We start from the raw sequence: 7,932 nt of genomic DNA, 5'->3' as shown, positions 1-7,932 counted from the left end.
ACTTGCTCCTGTGCCGCCTCTGTGTGTCCATAAGACACACAGAGCATGGCTTGGCCCCACCCCTTTCTCCCTTCTCACTGACTGCAATTGACAGCAGCAGGAGACAGTTGGCTCCGCTGCTGTCTCTAAGCCAATGAAAAGTGAGAGAGCTGAGAAATTCTTGGCTCTCCTGCACATTGCTGGATTGAGATTGGACTGATGTGGGGAGGCTGCACTCAAAAGGTTTTTTACTTTCATGCAGAGAATGCATGAAAGTAAAAAACCTTCTGTCTTTACAACCACTTTAAAGGAGAAGTATGGGCTTAATTTAAAAAAACAAACAAACATCCATACTCACATCCATGCTGCAGCAATGGTCTGATGCTGCAGCTTTCCCCTGCTGGCTCTAAGCCTGAGAACCTTGTGATCACATGACCACTGATCGCTCAGTTCTGGATCTTCTCGGAGTGGAAAGAGTGTCAGTCACACTCTGCACCAGGGGCGGTCTGACCATTTGGAAACTTGGGCACTGTCCGGGGGCCCGGGGTCAGTAGGGGGCCCCATGAGATGCCCCTGGTACCTTTTTCATAGGCTTTTTTTGAGTTTAGGCAAGGACACAGGGGTCCCATGATCCCCTATTGCCCGGGGGCCCCATGAGTTGTCAGTCCGCCCTTGCTCTGCACTCTACCCCTCCACTACTCAATGGAGTGAATCCTTGAGAGCCAGAGCCAGCGCTTCAATCAGGCAGCTGGGTGGACTGATAATCTGGCTGTCAGCTAATTCTGGATCAAAGGAGAGAGCAAGAAAGTGCACTCCTTTAACCCACAAGTGAAATATGGCCAAAAAGATTTGGCCATACTCCTCTTTTAATAGTGATGACTGCTTTAGTTTTCTTTTGTTAGTTTTTTTTTCACCTGGTGATCCAGCCAGTAACTCACTTCCTGTCTTTGGTTGTTTGCACTGCAAGTGAACAACGGAGATGCTCTTGGGCGGCAGCTTTTCAGTCTGGGGGGAGGATAGTGTTAGATACTAGCGGATTTTAATGGACTTGACTAACAAATTAAAGTCAAACTCCATCTAAAACTTTTTAAGCAGTTACAGCAACCAGCTTTTTTTTCCTTTTGGGATAAAGGTTTTACATAAATAAAAAAACTGATAATTGTAAGCACCCATCAGTGTTAAATGGTTTGTCTCAACCCTTTAACTGCCACTATTGTTGGACAGCTTGGTCTGTTTTATGAAGATGAAAAATAGCAGTGTTAAAGTGTTACTAAACTCACAACAGTAAAATCAGTCTGTATATGCAGTAAAGCATGCTTGTTATACTCATTGTGGAACCCAAGGGGTTAATCCTCTGCATTGTGTAAAAAGGCTGTTTGGTCCTGACTTCTCTGATGCTCCCCTTCTTCTACTGTCCCCAATCCATCTGCTGATAGAACAGAGCCTTGGGGCAAAGCTGCACATGCTCAGTTTGGTGTGTATTGCTAGAGATTTTTTTTTTCTTGGGAGAGTGCCTGTAATCAGCACAGGGTCAATCAGACAGACAGAGGGTCAGGAGTCCTGCAGCCTCATAGGACAATCAGGGGAGAATGAAAACTCCCCCTACAAGCTTTAACCAGTGCTCTACTGGACATTGATAGAAGTCACAAGACTGATCTCTTGATGAGAAAAAGTATTTAGCAGTTTATATTTACTAAAATAATTGCACTTCCATGTTCTGTGTACTGTGGGAGACCAGATATAATGAATTCAGGGTCTTGGGTTTAGTAACACTTTAAATTGGAACTGTCCATTAAAGCCAAGGAAGCTGCCATTTTAGCATCTGTTTAATCTGTAGTTGCCCTGGTACTACACATTATCGGTTATGACATTTGATAGCTCAACAGTTTGGTTGAGAGCACAAACAAAGGTGACAGTTGTCATTTATGGCATGCCTAGACTGGAACTGTTTTGGGAAACAGTTAAATTGATGGATCTGTTAACAACTATGTGGTGCAAGGGCCTGTCTGATTGCATACAAATTGATTGGATATATTAGGTACGTCCTCGATCTTACACAGATTTGATAAATCTAATGGTGGCCACACACTTTGATTTTTTTTTTATCCGATTGCTACGTGATCCAATCAAATTGAACAAATCTGCCAACAATTGAATAGCCATAACTTCTCAAATAAATTAGAGTCAGTTTAGATCGGATTTGATCAATCTGAGTTCATTGTACGGGGGAGGGGGTGTATTATTGACTGTTTTGCATCAATTGGCAGCACTGAGATATTTTGTTCATGAATACGGTATTGCTCAGATTAAGAGATTATATGGTGAAAACAGATGTGATTGTAAATTACAACCGTATTTTGGCTATTGATCAAACTCCACTTCCCAGTGTGTGGCATATGTATAGAACGGGTTGATGACAATAGATTGATTACTCCTATTGGAAGATAAAAACTGGAAAAGAAATTGATCATTTATCAAAGTGTGTATTGCCACGCACAAAGTGTGTATGGTCTATTAAAATTGATTGAACAAAGATTGTATGGCCAAATTTTTTAGTGTATGACCATTTCTGGCAGGATCACCAGATGAAATAAAAGGAAATAAAGCCTATAAAAAGAAAACTAATGCAGGCAGCAACTTTAAGTATTGGTTAGCTGCAAAATATTATATTTTTGTTTTGTGTGTTTTAGCATGTTGTGCTTAGCTTTTTTTTTAGCTTTATTTCAGTATCAGCAGCGTGGTGTCTTGTGCTGCCATCCAGTGTGCTGTGAAAAAATGCAGACATGCTGAATTTTTACACACTGCAGCAGTGTTGTAGTGTGAACGTGGCGCATAGAAAATGAATGTCTTCTATGTGCCCTAGTGATGACTGTAGCAAACTTGCTCATCAGAGATGGATGCAGAGTTCCCCTTTTTTATTAGAAGTATTGCTCAATCCTTTATTCCCTACCCCCTCCCTTCCTGAGAGGCACAGGGACAGATGTGTAAGTGTTAAAAGTTGCTGGCAGGCTGGAGCAGCAGGGGGCCCAGCGCTACAAAGCCCCCCCCCCATAGAGACAGCAGACTCTCTGTCTCAAGGCCTGTGTAAACTCACACCTCCTAACCAAGATAAGGTAGTTTTTTTCCTGGACTTGAAAGAAGTTGGAACCTCATAAACCCTACCAGCCAGGTGACAGAAGTTAAATGAACATTCCTCAGGTCAGCTGTCACCTATGTTTCATATCATGGATTATGAAGCTGTCAGTTTTAATGCAGAGTCCAACCGACGATCCCGCCCAAAACAGGGTATTGGCCAGTACTCAGAGCCACCCCCCCTGCAGGGGGACTTTAAAAGACAGGCTGGCAAGCCTAAAAAGTTAAGCTAAACACATCTCCCAATTTTAACATCGTAACAGCAGGGGATCAAAGACCCTTCGCTCTGCAACTTGGATCTGCTTACCTTAAGGCTGAACGTGGCAAGTAACTTAACCTTTTAACTTCTTCCTGTTATCTCTTTGCTGTGCTGGATGTTTTCTATGTATATATAAATATATATCTTCGTTACTTTTTCTTTGTAAATATTTTATTGCACCTGTTTGACTCTTTTAGTAATAAATCTTTCTTTCTGAAAGTGTTAAACTGTTTCTAAGTGCTTACTTGCAATTCACGAATTCCTGCCTTTGAAGAGACGCTACTGTTTGTTTTAATCTCTGTATAACGGGCCTGCGGACCGTGTTGTACAGTCCTTTATTTCAATCATTACAGTGTATATTTGATAGAGTTTCCTTTTTCTCTGTACAAAAGAAGGTGGTGGCAGTAGAGGATTAGTTGCATAATTAACCCGACCCAGTAACAAGCGCATTCAGGCTGCAGGCACCAATTGTAGTCCATTAGCTGGAAAATCGCTGTGCAGGGTGCAGCTGGGTGTGGCCTTGTTACGTGCGTCACACCGTGGTTTTAGATCGGCCGGTCCTTTGGTCACGATTTTGGTGAGAAGGTCTGGGGTCTGACGCCGCGAGTGTGACGTATTGTTGGTCGCGGCTGTGCAATTGTCGCATGTTGAGGGTGGCGATCGTGCGTCCGTGACAATGACATGTATTTACACATATCTATTCAGGAAAAACGCAGGTCACTGCACATAGTTTGAATGAACCCTAAGCCCTCATTAAAGCTTTTTTTGAGTGTTTTCAAAGCATATAGCACGTGTATGCAAACTGCTGGTGGAAAGACAGGAAAAGAGCACAGAACACTTGTTCAGGCATGAAAATGCCAGTAATTGCTTGTGTTGCTCATTTACAGGCGCATCTATTGAATAGGGATGGACATATGTTCGACTCGAACCTTGGATGTTCATGTGTTTGCTGAACACATGAACATGAACACATGAACATGTGGGGTGTTTGGCGGGCCGTTTGCCTGCGTGCCCCACAATACAATGCGCTCTGGCGGCGCATTGTAATTGGCCAAAGCATTGCACCTTCGCCCAATTGTTAATGAGAGTTATGACAGTTGGCGGTCAGACGTACACAATTGGCAGGAGCTAACGGTGACATCACCACTAGCTCCGCCCAATTAATTACATCGGACTCGCAAATGTCAGATTATGGCGGGTGCGGAAGGGTCGGCGGGTGTCAGTTTTTTCTTCCTATTTCGGCGAGTTGTCGTTGTCGTGACAACGCTGGACGCCATGATTGACAATGGATTACAACACTGGAACCATTTTTCGGGGGCTTTTTTTTTTTAAATAAAGGACTTCTCAAAAACAGTTTTTTTGTTCAATAAAGGATTTTTTCAAAAGTCTAGTCTCTTTATTTTTTCACCCTTTTGTGAATGGGTAGGGGTACCACATGCTAATTTACAAGGGGGGGGGTAGCATCAGAATGCTCCCTTATTTAAAGGGGTACCCTGATGCTAATTAGCCCCTCGTCTGCAAACTCCCGCAACCACTGGGATAGGGTTGTGGAGAAGAGACCCTTGTCCTCATCAGCATGGGGACACCATCCCAATGCTGAGGACACGTGGCCTGGTAAGGCCAAGGGAGGGGGGAGCTAGTTCGTTCGAGTTGTGGTCGGATTAAGTGTCTGGTAGGAATTTAGGGGGACCCACCCCGCTTTGGCGCCCCATTTTTTGGGGTGGGGTTCCCCTTAAAAGTCCTACCAGGCCTACATTTTTTAATGTGGGGCCCCTCCTAACCTTCCTACTAGACCTAAAGTTAAATAAAAATTAAATTTTTTTTAAATGCCAGTCCTGCTGCAGCAGGTTCTATATATTGTACAGATGTGCAACTTTGCAGGTATTTTAAGGGTACTCCCCAGGCATGATATTTTAAGAAATTTAAAATGTATTTTTTTTTTTTTACTTAGCAATGAAAAAATGACTGCCCCTTTAACCACTAGCCTACCGGACACTTATACCCCCTTCCTGCCCAGGCCAATTTCCAGCTTTCAGCATTGTCACACTTTGAATGACAATTGCGCAGTCATGCAACACTGTACCCATATGAAATTTTTATCATTTTTTTTAGACAGATAGAGCTTTCTTTTGGTGGTATTTAATCACCTCTGGGACTTTTATTTTTTCTTAAACAAACCAAAAACCACTGAAAATTTAAAAAAAAAAAGTTTTTTCTTAAGTTTTTGTTATACAATTTTGTAAATAAGTGATTTTTCTCCTTCACTGATGTGCTCTAATGAGGCTGCAGTGATGGGCACTGATAGGCTGCATTGATGGACACTGATAGGTGGCACTGATGGGCACTGATGAGGAGGCACTGGTAGGTTGCACTGATGGGCATTGACAGGCATCACTGATGGGCACTAAAAGGCAGCACTGATACATGACACTGATACATGACACTGATATATGGCACTGACAGGCGGCACTAATATGCAGCACTGACTGGCACTGATAGGTGGCACTGACTGGCACTGATAGGCAGCACTGACTGGCACTGTTAGGCGGCACTGACTGGCACTAATAGGCAGCACTGACTGGCACTGATAGGTGGCACTGACTGGCACTGATGCGCACTGACAGGCAATGCTGACTGGCACTGATAGGTGGCACTGATTGGCAGCACTGATAGGTGGCACTGATTGGCATTGATAGGTGGCACTGACTGGCACTGATGGGTGACACTGAAAGACACTCAGATAGGCACTGATATGTGGCATTGATGTGCACTGGTATGCACTGATATGTGGCATTGATGTGGCACTGATGGGCACTGGCACGTGGCACTGATGGGCACTGGCACGTGGCACTGATGGGCACTGACAGGTGGCACTTCTGGGGCCACACTGATCATCAGGGCACACTGATCATTAGTGCCCTGATGATCAGTGTACATGTCCCCTCCGCGGAAAGCCGATTACCGGCTCTCCTCTCCTCTCAAGCTGTCAGCGTGACAGCTCGAGAGGAGAGAAATGCCGATAACCGGCATTTCCGTGTTTACATGTGATCAGCTGTGATTGGACACAGCTGATCACATGACCGAGCCGACATCTTCGGCTCTTTCCATGATCCGCTGTGTCCCTGAGCCGCGCATGCGCAGTGAGCATGGTAGGACGTCATATGACGTGCTGTCAGAACGAGAGAACCACCTTGCGCCCGTCATTGTACTATAGGGCGGGCGGAAAGGTGATTAAAAAGGTATTTTTAAAAAATTTTTCACTGATTCATGTCCCTCAGGGCAGTACCCTTTTTACCCTTTTTATGGCCCTTTTTATGGCCAGTATTTTTAAAAATTTTTTCACTGATTCATGTCCCTCAGGGCAGTACCCTTTTTACCCTTTTTATGGCCAATAACGTGCGTATAAGCCTTCAAAATGGGCACTTTTGAAATGATAGGTTCGAGTCCCATAGACTTGCATTATGTATGATGTTCGCGGTAGAACCTTCCTTAGGTTTGAATGTTCTACTGCGAACTGAACAGGGAGGTGGTAAGACCATCACTACTATTGAAGTCTATACAGCCAAAACGCAACACCGCTCCATAAAAAGTACCTTTCTGAGCTTCAAGCCACTGAGTATAGGCATGTGAATAGCCAAAATAGAAAAGTATGGGATTTCTGATGTTGAATGTGGACACGTGTGAGGAAAGGGGCGAAAATGTGCAGCAAAATGCTTAGATATGGGTAGGGGTTCATATTGCTTTCAAGTGATTGCAATGGTTTTGCACAGAACAGACCCAATTCTCTTCTTCTTCGGTCCCCTGCCGGCACTCCTGGCTCCTCTTCCATGCCCCATGCAATACGCTTACTATGGGGGCACTCATGCAGGCTTGCAGCCAAGCCGACTCTGTGTGTTGTGTTCATAAGACGCATAAATCATGGCTTGAACCTACCCCCCCCCCCCCATGCTCCCTCCTCACTGGTTATTATGGACGGCAACAGGAGCCGACGGCCCCCACTGCTATGTCTGTGCCAATGAGAAGGGAGAATGTAGAGAGAGCCTCTGCTCTCGTGCACACCACTGTATCGTGATAGGGCTCAGGTATAGTATAAGGGGGGGAGCTGCACTCTTAAGGTTTTTTACCTTAATGCAGAGACTGCATTAAGGTAAAAAAAAACCTTCATGTTTTAGAACCACTTTAAACATTTCTTGCAGTACAAGGGATCATTCACACTAAAGTACAATTTTTACTGCACCCCAACAGCTACCCACTTTAGCTGCAGAGGCAGTGGCTGGGGGTGTAGACATGCAATGGCTGCTATGCTTTGCGGCTGCAATGATGCCCCTGTGGCTTTTACAGGGTGTAGCGCCCACCAAACGTGGACCATTCAAGTGAGTGTGGCCAGTGCCTGATTTATAAGGGGGCAAAAGGGGCAACTGCCCTGGGCTCCCCTGACAGAAGGTGCCCCCCTCTATACAAAATTTATACAAAGAAATAGAGAAAAAATGATATAAAATAATAAAAAATAAATAATACTAAAATGATATATGTAAAATGTATAATAAAAAAAATATTTTCTG

The sequence above is a fragment of the Staurois parvus genome, unplaced genomic scaffold (assembly GCF_062004578.1).
Source record: "Staurois parvus isolate SC_StPar_1 unplaced genomic scaffold, SC_StPar_1.0 ptg000682l, whole genome shotgun sequence".
Taxonomy (NCBI): Eukaryota; Metazoa; Chordata; class Amphibia; order Anura; family Ranidae; genus Staurois; species Staurois parvus.
The sequence above is the reverse complement of the archived record's forward strand: the minus strand, read 5'-3'. Positions refer to the sequence as shown.